General features: G+C 37.3%; 1 protein-coding gene across 2 annotated transcripts in view; it reads right to left on the reverse strand.

Annotated features, from left to right (window-relative positions):
* RUNX1T1 (RUNX1 partner transcriptional co-repressor 1) overlaps window positions 1-16,275 on the reverse strand; it is a 136,499-nt gene that overhangs the window by 71,170 nt on the left and 49,054 nt on the right. The window lies entirely within an intron of this gene.

The following is a 16,275-nucleotide window of genomic DNA, read 5'->3' on the forward strand; positions in this document are numbered from 1 at the left end:
GACATAGACAACAGTGTGGTGACTGCGGGGTGGGGGTGGGAGGAGGGTATGGGGAAATAAATGGTAATGGAAATGAAAATCACAATGACACCTCTCCATGCTTAGAATTAAAAACAGGATGTATGAAATAAAAACATTTTAAAATCTTGTCTAATTCAGACTGTTGACCACTCTTGCCCACCAATAACCACAAATTTTAAACTAATAAAGGACTCTCAATACCTTGCTTATTAAAAAAAAAGAAAAAGTCATTTTAAAAAAAAGCGTTTTAACTTATGTTTTAAAAGTTTAACCTCACTAGTATTTTTAATTAAAATAAGATACTCTTTTTAATCTAATAGACTGATTGTCTTTTTAAAAATTTATCTTTATTTTTTAAATGTCCCTCATTTTTTCCCCATTGACACCCTCCTCCCCTCTCCCTTGCCCAACCCCCGCCTTCACCACACTATTGTCTGTGGCCATTGGTTATACCTATATTCATATAAGTTCTTTGGTTTATCTCTTACCCCCCACCCCTCTGAGATTTGTCACTCTGTTCCCTGCTTTCCTATCTCTGAATCTATTTTGTTCATCAGCTTATTGTGTTAATTATATTACACAAATAAATGAGATCATGTGGTACTGTCTTTCTTTTACTGGCTTATTTCACTTAGCATAATACTCGCCATATCTCTACATATCATCTTAAACGATAAAAGATCTTTCTTACAGCTGCCTAGTATTCCATAGCGTATATGTACCACAGCTTTCTTATCCATTCATCTTCTGAGGGACACTAGGGCTGTTTCCAGATCTTAGCTATTATAAATAGTGCTGCTATGAACATAGGGGTGCATATATTCTTTCTGATTGGTGTTTCAGGCTTCTTAGGGTATATTCCTAGAAGTGGAAGCTTCTATACATAAAAGAAACTAAATTCAAACTGTAAAGGGAACCCACTGCATGGGAGAACATATTTGCCAATGATTCATCAGAAAAGACATTAATTTCCAAGATATATAAAGCACTCATACAACTCAACAAATGTAAGACAAACAATCCAATTAAAAATTAGGCAGAGGACCTGAATAGATACTTTTCCAAACAGGACATACAAATGGTCAAGAAACATATGAAAAAATGCTCAACATCACTCATCATCAGAGAGATGTAAATGAAAATGACTATGAGGTATCAACTCACACCTGCCAGAATGGCTGCCATCAACAAATCATCAACCAACCAGTGCTGGCGAGGGTGTGGAGAAGAGAGGACTCTAGTACACTGCTGGTGGGAATGCAGATTGGTGCAGCCACTATGGTAACCAATATGGTGTTTCCTCCAAGAAATACAAATGGAACTGCCATTTGACCCACGAATAGTCTTTTTACATGATAATATACTTTTCAACTCTATCTCTGGTCTAAACATGGTTCTTGCACAAAGTCAGTCCTAAAAGTTTGTTGTATTAACTAAACCATTTTTAAAAAATTAAATTATCAAGTGGTGCATTCTACTCCCATTTAGTATATACTGTAATCATTAGATATAACGCAATCTCAACAGAAATACCAGTAGAATTGCCATCCACTTACTAAGAATCGCTTGTATTTCATATAGCTAGTGATGTCTTCTCTGAACTTGTGAAGAATTATAATGAGGAGAAAACAAAACCAAATATGGATATTAAACTGCAAAAAGAGCACCCCGTGTACAAATAAAAATGTTGTTTGCTAGAGATCTAAGAGATCTTTTTCAAAAACACCAGCTTCTTGACACGATTTGTCAGATAAATTAATCCCAGAAGTAATAAATGTCTAAGTACAAACAAAGCTGTTCTCAGTCAAGGCTCACCACAATATTATTAACTAGTTACTAACAACTTAGGATTAGGATACATCCCAAATCGTCCTTATGATATCACTACTACTGCTTCCTTAAAAAAAAAGTGGTACCTGGACACGGCTACCCCAGAAGTCCACTATGATTGCAAGTGTCTACATTCCTTGAGTGGCAGTAAAAAAAAAAAAAAAAAAAAAACAAGAATAAAAGTTGGGAATCTCTGGTCAAGCCAGTACCTATTAAGTGCCTTCCCCTTCTGAAAAGTACTGGCCAGAATGTCTCAAGAAAATTACTGAAGCCTTACAAGCTATTTCACATATTCTTATCTAAATTTTCTTTCTCTGAAAAACAATAACTTACTTTTACAAGCTTAGTCTTGCAAGCAAACACTAGATTTTTCCTGGCAGATAATGTTTTCTGTCTACTAGAGCTGACTATAGGCAAAATTATGAAGTCAGCAAAATGTTTCTTCAGTGTGCCCCTTTCTCCTTGGTTTACCTTCCTTCCCCTAGCTCCCTCTATTGCTCTCACCTCCAAGAAATCTGGAACTCTTATCCTGTCTCTTAGTTAATGATTAAATTTCAACACCCACCTAGGCCCAAAGTCCGAAGCTTCAGATCTGTCCCAAATGTCTACTTCTGGACTAATGTTGCAGTGATAATTTAAAATAATTCATATAAAGATGGTGACCAATAATGTTGGTGCCACACACACACACACACACACATACACCCTCTTTTCCTCATGGGCTAATGAATCAGAATTATCTGAGTTGAGAAGGCTAGAGGAAATGCAGGGAGAAACAATATCCAATGATGAAGGGAATATACTATTACATATTCCCTTCCTGACCCACCCTGAATATATCACTAGGTGCTCAATAACCACTGCATTTCCAGTAATACACTTTACCTTTAACAAACAAACATGGTCCTTCTCTGTCTTAACTTGAAAAATAATCTGTTATAGGTCTAATGCAGGGCCTTCAGGGACAAAGGAGGTATCAGTGGGAAAGACACAATAGTATGACAGACAATTACAGGCAGTTACCTACTTACTCATAGACATAACCCAATGCCTATGGAGTGTCTATTTATGAATATGATACTAAAAAAAATAACTATTTCCCTGGTCCCCTCTATAAATGGTCAGCTCATCTGCACCTTTTCTGTTTGAACATCGTCACCTCCTTGGGGCATCAAGCCTTCCCTGGCCATTCAATTGCAAGCAGTTTTTTCCATCCCTTTGTTTATTTCCTTAACAACACCTGGAAAACTCAAAATTCTCTTTCATCCTTCTCCTTGGAGTTCAGCGGGCTCTCATCCCAGAGCACTGTTGTAACCCAATCCCAGCATAGAGTCTGGCACATAAGTTCTTGAAAAGATCTGTTGAAACAAATAAGGAAGGTGGGATTCTAACGTTCAACAGGGCAACAATAAAATGTGACCTGGTTATAACACCAGTCAGGAAAGAAACAGGGAGGTATCATGAACCAGAAACACAAAAGGAGGTCAATAGCTGTGAGTTCATCCTGAGGTCAAAGTCAGATGTGTGTTATGACAAAGCAAAGAAGAAAAGTGAAACAGGACAGAGAAAATGAAGAAGAAGGCTTTCCACATTAAACGAGCCCAAGGACTTCCAGCCTGGTAGAGCCCCAGACAATGTGAGGCAAGAAAGTCATCAAAAGGGGTGATGTTAACATCACAGCAGCATGAGGAAACCTCCAGGTCTCTCCCCTTGAAGTCACAAGTTGAACAGCTATAATTCAACAAAGGACTCCCTGCTCAACACACAAACATGTCTGAGAGATCCACACATTGAACTATCCCAAAGTGGGCATATTGGCAAATGGGAGATGAAATGGGGTGCAAGGACAAAGATGGGAACCACAGACACAGTCTGGTACTCACCGCAGCTCCAAAAAACATGGTAGCAGTTAAGGGTCAGGGTCAACTTCTACTGGGAAGACCTGAGGCAGCAATCTGCCCTGAGTGACAGGTACATATTGAGGCTGAACACCGGATCAGTGTCAAGGGAGCAATGAAGAGGGTGGCAACAGTGGACCAGCCACCACCACCAGACAGACAAAGCCATAGTGGCAGGGATCCAGGCCCCCTCACCTTTCCATGGCCCACCCAACATTACAACTCTCACTCAGTGGACCACAAAAGGGTAGAGGTAACATTTCAGCCTGGGTGGTCTTCATTCACTGAGGATAATCCCACTAGAAGGAACCAAACCTTAGGTAGGAGAGCTGACTTCTCTGTACCCACCCCCCCTATCAATTGAGGTGGAAGAAGCTGTAGTGGGGCATAAGGAGTGGTGCAGCTAGAAGCTTCTGTTTTCAGCGGTTCTCAACCTGTGGGTCGTGACCCCTTTGGGGGTTGAACAACCCTTTCACAGGGGTTGCCTAAGACCATCGGAAAACACATAATTCCGATGGTCTCAGGAACTAAGACATCGCTCCTCTATCAGTCTCCAGGCGGTTCCGCCCACATGCAGATCCGCCCACATACAACATGAGGTACTGTATTAAAGGGTCGCAGCATTAGGAAGGTTGAGGACCACTGGTATAGCAAAGTGGTATCAGGAACACAGAGGCCAAGAGCCCCATTGCCAACTCAACCCACCACGGGGTTAATGACCTGAGACCAAGGCAACAGGTAATAGAGAGGATGCCTACCTCCTTGGGCAATATTGGACATTTCCCACTGCCAAGGAGGAGATAGCAACTCACGGAGATCCTGAAAGACCCCACAGTACAGGTAAGAGAAAACAAAATCTTGCATTATAGCAATACCTTCAGGAAAACAAAGGAAAGACCTCTACTTATCAACCTGCTAAACAACAACAAAAAAATCAAGTACGAAAAAAAAAATTCATTCATTCAAATGCCCAGGCAGAGAAATAATCCATCAAACACCATGGATAACTAAGATAAAAAGGAAGTAAAGTACAGAAAGAAAAAACAGAGACATGGAGGACTATGATCCAAATGACAGAATTCAAGATTTCCACTCTAAAAAAACTCCACAAAATACAAGAAAACTCAGAAAAGTTCAACAAGCTACAAAAGAAGATTAATGAACAAAAGGATTACAAAAACAAACAAACAAACCTGGAACTATTAAAAAAAAAAAAAAAAAAGGACCATACAGAAATTCTGGAGCTAAAAAACTCAATAAATGAGATAAAGAATGAACTAGTGAGCAAAGGAAATAAAGCAGACCAGATGGAGAAAAGAATGAGTAATATCAAAGGCAGAAATCTAGAAATGGTCTAAGGAGAAGAAAAGGAAGACTCAAGAGTTTACAAAAGGAAAGAACTCTAAGAAAACTATTTGACTCCATTAGAAAAGGTGCGCTAAGAATAACTGGTATACCAGAAGGAGAACATAAAAAGAAAAGAATAAAGAGCATGTTTAAGCAAGTAAGTGATGAGGACTTCCCAAACATATGGAAAGAACTGATACCTCAAATCCAAAAAGCCAAATAGAACACCTAATTATCTCAATCCAAAATGGCCTTCTTGAAAGCACATTAAATTAAAGCTGTGAAAAATTATCAACAACAACAACAAAAATAATTCTCAGGGAAAAGAAGATTGTAAAGTGTAAAGGAAATCCCATTCAATTATCATCAGATATATCAGCAGAAACCCTATGACTAAGAGAGAGTGGAATCAAATATTTGAAATATTGAAAGAGAAAAATCACCAGCCAAGAATAATATATCCAGCAAAGTTATCTTTTAGATATGAAGGAGAAACAAAGGCTTTTCCAGACAAACAGAAGCTGAGGGAATTTACCACATGACCTACATAACAAAAAATGTTGAAAGGTGTTATTCTAATAGAAGCAAAAGCACAAAAGAATACAAAATTGTAAGATGATCAACATACAGACAGAAACAGGAAATTGCAATTCTTATTCAGAACAGGGTATTAAACACTTAAATATAACATAAAAGTTAAAGAAGGTAAAAGCATTTTTTAAAATAAAAGACAACAGATGCTGCAATTTGGAAATGAACTCATTGCATAAGAAGGGGTAATTTGTGACAACAAAACCACTAAAAGGGGAGGGGCAAAAGAACTGCAATTGCACAGGTGGAAACAAAATGCAACCCGAAGAAAAAGGACTACTACTGCACATATGAAACTTTTTTGCATAAACTTAATGGTAACCACAAAATAAAAATCTAGAACTGAGACACATAACATAAATAAAAGAGCAAACAAAGAAAAATCATAAAATACCACCAAACTAAAATAATAGACAAAAACACAAGGGAAAAGAAACAATATAGACACAGAGCTAACAGAAAATAAAAGACTGAATGGCTATAGGAAGTCCTTATATGTGAATAATAACCCCAAATATAAATGGACTGAACTCACCAATTAAAAGTCACAGAATAGCGAGATGGATTAAAAAATGAAACCCAAATATTTGCTGCCTTCAGGAAACCCATCTCTGCTGCAAAGACAAACATAGACTCAAAGTGAAGGGTTGAAACATGATACTCCAAGCAAATGGCATCCAGAGAAAAGCAGGTGTAGCCATTCTTTATTTTTAATCCTCACCCAAGGATTTTTAAAAATTGATTTGAGAGAGAGAGACATTAATGGGAGAGAGAAACATCAATTGGTTGCCTCCTGTATGTGCCCTACCCGGAAATCGAACCCATAACCTAGGTGTGTGCCCTCACCAGGAATCGAACCTCCAATTTTTTGGTGCACAGGACTACACTCCAACCAACGAAGCCACCTAGCCAGGGCAGGTGTGGCCATTCTTATATTAAACAAACTAGATTACAGAATAAAAAAGGTAACAAAGATGGATACTTTATAATAATAAAGGAAAAAATACATCAAGAAGACACAATACTTATTAATAAATACGCACCCAACCTAGGAGCACCACATTATACAAAGTAATAATAGAACTAAAAGAAGAAACTGACAAAAGTATAATTATACTGTAAGACTTTTATACCCGATTGACAGCAGGAGATAGTACTATCGAAACAGAAAATCAGTAAGAATGTATCAGTCTTAAATGACACCTGAGTCCAAATGGACATAATCGGTATTTATAGAGCTTTTCAACCCCATAACAGCATAACATGCATTCTTCCCTAGAGAACATGAGGCATTCTTATGGATAGACCATATGTTGGGGCACAACACTAGTCTCAAAAAATGTTTAGAAGATTCAAATCACATCAAGCATATTTATTAATTGACCACAACACTTTAAAAGTAGAAATTAACTGCAAAAGGAAACCTGAGAAAACCACAAATATGTGGAGTTTAAACAACATGCTAATGAACAATGACTAGGTCAAAGAAGAAATAAGATCAAAATATACATAGAGATAAGTGAGAATAACAATTCAACATATCAGAAATATATGGATGCAGTAAACATGGTAATAACATAGATGTTTATAGCATTACAAGCCCACCTCAATGTACAAGGAAAATCTCAAATAACCTAACATTTCACCTTAAAGAACTAGAAAAAGAAGAACAACCAAACCCAGTCAGTAGAGAAAAGAAAATAATAAAAATTAGAGCGGAATTAAACAAAATAGAAAAAAGAAAAATTAAAAAAATAATGCAACAAACAGCCGGTTTTTGAAAATATAAATAAAATTGACAAACCTCTGGCTACTCACTAAAAAGAGAGAGAGAAAAGACTCAAATAATCAAAATCAGATTTTTTAAAAAAGTTACAGCAGGTACCACAGAAATACAAAGGACTATACAAGAATACTATGAAAAGCTATCTGCCCCCAAATTTGATACCCTAGAAGAAATGGACAAGTTCTTAGAAATTATAACCTACACTAAATCATGAAAAATTAAAAAATATAAACAGATTGAGACAGTAAAGAGATTGAAATAGTCATCAAAACCTCCAAAATATAGTCCAGGGCCAGATGACTTCACTAGTGAATTCTACCAATCAGAGATGTAATATTAATCCTTGTCAAGCTCTTACAAAAAAAAAACTGAAGAACAGGCAATCTTAACTCATTTTAGAAGGCCACCATTACCCCGATACCAAAACCTGGAGAGGACCACTCACACAAAAATAACAGAACGCTATCTCTGATGGGGAAAATACTAAAGAAAATATTAGCAAATCAAACATAATACATTTAAAAAATATTATGTTATAATCAAGTGGGGTTCATTCTAGAGGTGCCAAAATGGTCAAAATACACAGATTAATCAATGGGATATGCCACTTTAACAGAATAAAGAATAAAAATCGCCCTGGCTGGTTTGGCTCAGTGGTTGGAGCGTCAACCTGCAGACCAGACAGTCCCAGAGGTTCAGTTCCCGCTACGGGAACATACCAAAAATATAATAATAATAAAAATCATATGATTACATCAATAGATGCAGAACAAGCATATGGTATCATACGATATCCATTTGTGATTAATCGATAAAATGGGCATAGAAGAAAAGTTCCTCAACATAATAAAGACCATATATGACAAACCCTCAGCTAATATAATAATGGTGAAAAACTAGAAGCTTTTCCTCTAAGATCAGAAATAAGACAAGCATGCCCACTCTCACCATTGTTATTCAACATAGTACTGGAAGCCTTAGCCAGAGAAATCAGGCAAGAGAAAGAAATGAAAGGCATCTAAATTGGGAATCAATAAGTAAAATTGCCACTTTTTGCAGAGGACATAACTTTATATAAGAAAACTCTAAAGACTACACCAAAATAACTACTAGAAACAATAAACAAATACAGTACAGTTTCAGGATACAAAAATCAATGTACAAAAATCCACTGAATTCCAATATACTAACAATAAAATACCACAAAATAAATTTTAAAAAAAAATTTAATTTTCAATTGCAAAAAAATAATAAAATACCTAGGAATAAACTTCACAAAGGAAGTAAAAGATGTATGCACTAAGACCTTCAAGACACTGTTCAAAAAATTAATGATACAAAGAAATTGAAAAATATTCCATGTTCATAGATTGTAAGAATCAACAAACTGAAATTGAACATATTACCTAAAGCAATATACAGATTTAATACAATCACCATCAAAATCCCAATAGCATTTTTCAAAGAAATAAAACAAAAAAAGTCATCAGATTTATATGGAACCACAGAAGACCCCTAATAGCCAAAGCAATCCTGATAATATAGAACACAGCCAAAGTTATCACACTTCCTGGTTTCAAACTATACTACAAAGTTACAATAACCAAAACAGTATGGTACTGGAAGAAAAACAGACACACAGACCAATGGAACAGAACTGAGAACCTAGAAATAAACCCACATGTGTATGGGCAAATAATTTTCAACAAAGAAGACAAAAACATACAATGGAGAAAGAAAAGCCTTTCTAATAAATGGTGTTGAGAGAACTGGAAAGCCATATGCAAAAGAATAACTAGACTGCTATTTGACACTGCATACAAAAATTAACTCAAAATGAATTAAAGTCTCAAATATAAGACCTGAAACAATAAAATACATAGAGGAAAACACAGGTACTAAACTTATGGACCTTGGTCTCAAAGAGGCTTTTAAAAACTTGAACCCAAAGGCAAGGGAAGTTAAAACAAAAATAAATAAATGGGACTACATCAAACTGAAAAGCTTTTCCACAGCACAAACAAACAAACAAAGAAAAACCATTAACTGAACAAAACAGCAACCAACCAAATAGGAGAAGATACTTGGAAATAATACCTCTGATATGTGGCTAATATCTAAAATATATAAAGAACTCATAGGATGCAACACCAAAAAGGAAATAGCCCTATCAAGAAATGGGCAGAGGACCCAAAAAGACACTTTTACAAGAAGTCAAGAAGACATCAAATGGCCAACAGATATATGAAAAGATGTTCAACTAGTTAGAAGAGAAACACAAATCAAAACCACAATAAGATACCAGCTTAAACCTGTTAGAATGGCAATTATCTAAAGACAACAAATAACTGTAGGAGAGGATGTGGAAAAAAAAAAAAAAACATACAGAGTACTGGTGGGAATGTAATTTGGTAGAGGCACTATGGAAAATAGTATGGAGGTTCCTAAAAAAATATGACCCCACAATCCCACTTCAACAGATCAACTCCCAAAATTTGAAAAATTTTCTTTATAAAAATGTGTGTGCCCCTACGCTCACTGCAGCATTATTCATGGTGGTCAAGACATGGAAACAACACATGTCCTTCAATGAATGATCTGATAAATAAGATGTGTGTGTGTGTGTGTGTGTGTGTGTGTGTGTGTATTTGTGACAACATGGATGGATCTTGAGAATATCATATTAAGCAAAATAAATCAGAAAGGACAAGAATCATATAATTTCACTCATATGTTGGCTCTAAAACAGAAAGCAACAAATGAACGAACAAACAAACTCATAGACACAGACAAGAGGAGGACAGTTACCAGAGGACAACATGAGGTACAGGAAGGATGAAGAGGGTAAACGGGGTCAAATATAAGGCTATCGATGAGGAGATTACACTCTAGGTAGTGAGCACACAATACAAAATGTAGATGTATTATAGAATTGTGCATTTGAAATTTATATAATGTTTTTAACTAATGCCACCCAATAAATTTCACAAAGACAGTTGACTAGTAAAAAATGGGGATGCATTAATCTTGGAGACATTACTTAATTTACCTCCATCCTCCCGCCAAATTCTGATAACCCCATGCCCTACTTGAGAGAACAAAGTGAGGTCATCAGGCCTAAATCCCTAAAACCATCACCCTCAGAACACCTGTTTAACTGTACCCAAGTCTTGAGTTTCAGAAAAGACAACTTCCGCCTCTAGGGGCTTCACTCCACCTATCACTCCACCTTCTCATCTTCGGCTAGTCTGGCTCTACCTGTTCCTTCCTAGAATTTAGGCATGCTCAATTCTCTCCATCAAGAACAAACAAACTCTCATCTCCATATAGATAACATTCCGGCTGTTCTTCCAGTGCCAACCTTCTAAAAAGTAAACCTTGGCGGTTCCACCTATGAATCTCTTCCATCCACTTTGCAACTCACCGCAAACAAGCTCCAGCGGAGGTTACTGGCAACTCCCTCCCCTCCAAATGGCCAAATCCGAAAGGCATCTTGATCCCTCCCATTTACTGGCCCCTCAGGAGCATTTCACACTGTAGCCCACTCCCTCTGTGAAACTCTTCTCCCCTTTATTTTAATGACACCTGACCCTCTCAGGTGCCCTGGTATTCTCTGGTGTTCTTTTCAGAACTTTCCTCTCTTTACACCATATATTTTCCTTCTGAGTGAGTCATTCCAAAAGTGTTAACTATGACTGGTGACTTAGAACCAAGATTTCCAGTATACACATTTTGACTCAGCAAACCTGTAATATAGTTCCCCGTGGAATATCAGCACAGTCATATAGCAGACAAACCTGAAAGGTAATGCTGCAAAGTGAACTAGCTGTCTTTTCTTGATGTATTCTTCCATATTCTGGTTGATGACAACCAGTTGCCCAAATCAGAATGCAGAGTTATCCTACACACCACTGCTGCCCATTCCGTGGACCCACATCCAATCAATCACTAGCACCCTTCAGTTCTCTTTAGTTAGTTACCTCTAGAGCCGGCTTCTCTCTCCCTCACTTTCTCATTGACACTGTAGCCAATCATCTTCTTACCTGGCAGACTGCAAATTTCATTTTCTTCTATTTACTTCCCACAATACTTCAAAAGTGATGTTAACTTTCAAACCCAACAATATGATTCCTCTACTCAAAAGTATCCAGCGGCTTCCTTTTCCGCCACTCCCACCTACAAGGTAGATGTCTTCTTCTGTTACTTTCTCATACTGTAATCTCCAGCAATCCTGGTTCATGTCTTAGTATTCCTGCTTCAAATAGAGTTCTTCTCTATATGAAATGTCCTCTAACTGTAACAAGCTTGTGATCCTTCAAGACAGAGAACAAATGCCACCTCTTCCCTGGCTTCTTCCCTAATTACCTCACTCCACATTCAAATTGGAGACAGTAGACCACTTCCTTGTTCAGGCTCTATTTTTCATGTATCTACTGGAGAATTTAGCATCATCTGTTACAATTGATGTAGTTGCAGGTGTGTGTCCGTGAGTTTATACTGTGTACACATACACGCAGACGCATACATTCATTAAAGGCTAGGCTTCTGTGTTATTGATTATTCAACCCCTGAATTCTGACCAGTGCTTAGTACAGAGCTGATTCTGAATAAATATTTGCTAGAAAATTGCTGTAAGTCAAACACACTAGGATTTAGGACAACGAAGTGAAGAAAGTTATTAAGTTATAAAAATAAAAGCCAAGAAGGTGAGAAAGAAAATAGCACTGCCACATTAGACAGAAGAAACTGGGAGTCAGGAGGTCAGGCTCTGTGTATCCCCAAAGCCCTCTCTCCCTTCCCTCCTTTATCATAATACAGTACTCATCTTACTGTAAATATCTCTGTGTGTATGTCCTCGTTGTTAAGGTGAAATCCCACTACTATTACTAATATTGTTGAAATAGCTTATTAGTAGTTATAGTTATTAAGTATTTACAAATTGCTAGATACCTTGGTAAATGCTTTATATGTGTTAACTCATTTAATCAGTACAAGCCAATACTATGGGTGTTATTGATATTAGCATTCTAAAGCTGAAAAAAAAAAGCCTTAAAAAAATTAAGCAATTTGCTTATTGTTGCATAGCTAGTGAACACGATTAAAAGCCAAAGAGAGGATATGATTTCAGGGCTCATGCTCTTGATTTAACTATTATACTATACTACTAATATCCTCCATGAATAATCCACCACCAAATACATAAAGGCCACCAGGGATCTGTGAAGACATGAGCCAGGTCTGGCTTACTCACTACTTGGCACATAGTAAATGCTCAGTAAATATTTGCTGGCTGACTGGCTGGCTGACTGGAAAGCTGTTTAATTTGAGCCTAATGTTGCTGTTTTCTGCAAAATGAATGTGTGGTTCTCTAAGATTTCTTTCAACTATAAAAATGACATGGTTTTATTATATAAAGGTAAAGTACCTGTTGCCTTTGATTGGATGATGATATTTGGAAGAGTACAGACAGGTAGCTAAGAGTAGGAGTTGGAGGTCAGATAGCTTGAATGGAATCCCAGATCCACCTCCTAAGGTGGGCAAATTCCTTGGTTTCTGAACCCTCATTTCCTCTCCTTAAAATACAAATGGTCCTAGCAACTGCCTCAGTGGTGAGTTTTGAGGATTAAATGAGAAAGTATGAATGTGAAGCATTTACACAATGCCTAGAACATAACCAAGCACTAATAAAGGGCAGCTGTTACTTACTACAACACTCAAATCAGAGACTGAGACACTATCACGCAAAGGAAAAGGAAAGTGTCTGCCCATGAAACAAACACAGCTTTCTCACAGAAAGACCATGTCCTATTTCATGATCACACTGCCCTGAGCCATCTTTAGAGTGAGCATGTGAGTTAGAAAGAAAATATTGAGCAAATGACCATATTTTAATTCAAAATTGTGGGTTCTTTCTTATTCCTTTCTCCTTGTGTCCTTACGTATTCAGATCCAGAGAATTCACTTAAACCTCAAACTCTCCCATATCTCAATTCTCTCACACCAAAAACACATTTGTTTGTTATAAAAAATAATGGGCGAGTACAGAAAAAGAATCTTCCTAAGAAGGAATCTTGTTTTTACTTTATTGTTGAAAGTATCACAGATACCCCTTTTTCCCTGACTGACACCCTCCGCCCCAACCTTCACTGCACTGTTGTCTGTGTCCATTGGTTTGCATATATGTATATAAGTTCTTTGGTTTATCTCTTCCTGCTCCTCCTTCCCTCTGAGGTTTATCAGTCTGTTCCCTGCTTCCATGTCTCTGGATCTATTTTGTTCATCAGCTTATTTTGTTCATTATATTCCACAAATAAGTGAGATCACATGGTACCTGTCTTGCTCTGACTGGCTTATTTCATTTAGCATAATGCTCTCCAGGTCCCTCCATGCCATCTCAAAGGGTAAGAGATCTTTATTTCTTACAGCTGCATAGTATTCCATTGTGTACATGTACCACAGCTTTCTTATCCACTCAACTACTGATGGACACTTGGGCTGTTTCTAGATCCCTAAGGAAGAATATGAATCCATACAAATGTCCCAGATATCTTTGGCAGCCTATTGAATTATAGAGCATCCTGCCTACTGACCTCTTAAAAAAACAGTTTCCACCAAAGTTAAATTTATTTTAAGAAAACTGATGTCTATTATCTAAGATTAAGTACAATATTCTCAAGTGTCCCTAAACCTAAACCAAGTCTGTGAAATCCCTTCCCAACAAGAAACATTTAAAATATTTAGTTCTTTTTCTTCAGTATTAGCAACCAAGAGAAATCTTCTTAAAAAAAAAAAAAAAGATTCCTATAGGCTATCACAGAAGTATAAGAAATTTTATGAAAAGCCTCTATAATTCATTATCATCTCATCGAATTTAATAAGTATAGATAAATTTTTAAAATAATAAATGAAATAAAATAAAAAGCAATATTTATTTATGTTTTTAAAGTAACAAACATAAAATATTATACTAAGGATAGCATATGTAAAACTTTGAGTCATATTTTCCTTAAAATTTTGGAAAGACAGTATTAAAAATCATAATATCTTTAACTAAATTTATTCCCAAATTTCTAACTTATTTATCAGATAATGCTTATTTGTTCTACATAACTACCAATTGTTACTATCCATAATAAGAGGAGTCAGGATTGACATAAATAAATCAAAACTCAGACAAAGCTCATAGTAAATAATGTACCTCCTCTGCCTGCTCTCAAAAATCCTCATTAACTAATTTTAATTTTGTCTTATCATTGCTCTTGCTCACTCTCTTGTGCAGAAATTAATTAGCAGTAATATGGGCAAAAGAGAGGCAGCAGGAGAGAAAAGGTCAAAATCAATTCACTCTGAATAAACAGGCTGTAACTGACAGCTGGCTGTTTTCACATTTTGTGACTTCTGCAAGGTCTCACAGGAAGGCAGGTGTGAAGTCAAGGACAGACTGAAAACAGCATCTGTGGGAAAAAAGTGTCTAACCAGGACCAAGAGGGCGTAAGTCTGTTGTGTCCTGATCTGTCATTTCAAGAGTTGATAAAGTGACTTTCTAGACAAGGCAGTTGAGGAGGAGGGAGCTAGCTACTGGAGCAGGGGGTGGCCTGGTGTACACTCAGCACCTCAGGAACGTTATTGCACATGGAATGGCTGTTTTTGCAAGACTATTGCACAGAAGAAAACATGTTTTGTTCTCACAAGCCAGAGATGTACCAAAATATAGAAGGCTGCTATATTTGCAGGGCTACACCCTCCAGTTCTCGATGCACTGGCAATAAACGCCGTGAAAAGGACTTCCAGAGCTGTTTTTGGTTGCCAGAAACACGTGCAGCAGACATCTGTAATGCCTGTGTCCTGCTTGAGAAAAGATGGAAGAAACTACCATCAGGATAAAACAAACAAACAAACAAAAAAAAAACCAACGAAACAAAACAAAAAAAACCTGAAATTGTGTGGTAGATACAAGGGCAGGACTCCGTCTAAAGACTACACTGAAACCAAAGAAAGTGAAAACTCTATCTGGAAACAGAATAAAAAGCAACTGGAAGGAATTTAAATGTCACAATTCTGATGTTCACAGTACCACCTCAAATGCCTCTCCAGCTCAATTTCCCTGTTACAGCAACTAGTCAGATGATGGCTCAGATAAAGAGATGGCTTTGAGCTCTAAGAGAATGCCAGTTTTTCCTTTTCAGATCGCATATACTGGGAAGGGGGGAGGGGCGGACAGAAAATATGTTGTAGGACACTTTTCATGATTTCATTTAATCCTCAAGAGAACTGATGAGCAAACTAAGGGCCATAGAGCAAGTAGGAGGAGGACAAATGAGGAAATCATGCCAAGTTTTGTTTAACTGAAAAGCCCAAGCTTTTTTTTTTTTTTTTTTTATCCTCACCCGAGGACATTTTTTTCCATTTTTTCTTCAGGTAGAGTGGGAGGGAAAGAGAGGAACAGAGAGAGAGAGAAGCATCGATGTGAAAGGAACACATCGAGTGGCTGCCACCCGCACGACCAACCAGGGCCGGGGACAAACTGCAACTGAGGTACGTGCCCTTAGCGGGAACCGAACCCGGGTCTCTCCAGACCGCAGGCCGACGCTCTAACCACTGAGCCAAACCAGCCAAGGCAAGCCCAAGCTTTTAAGATCTTTATTATCCTCCACCTACAAACCATGTTGGTTATAAAAAGGATACTCAGGAGTCAACTAGTTCCATGATGAAGTTCTATTCAGGATACAAGTAACAGTAAGTAGTAGTGAAATGTAGGGCCTAGATAGGGTATTCAGAAAAGAAAGGAGAAAGTATTCATAA

The sequence above is a fragment of the Molossus molossus genome, unplaced genomic scaffold, assembly GCF_014108415.1.
Source record: "Molossus molossus isolate mMolMol1 unplaced genomic scaffold, mMolMol1.p scaffold_m16_p_16, whole genome shotgun sequence".
Taxonomy (NCBI): Eukaryota; Metazoa; Chordata; class Mammalia; order Chiroptera; family Molossidae; genus Molossus; species Molossus molossus.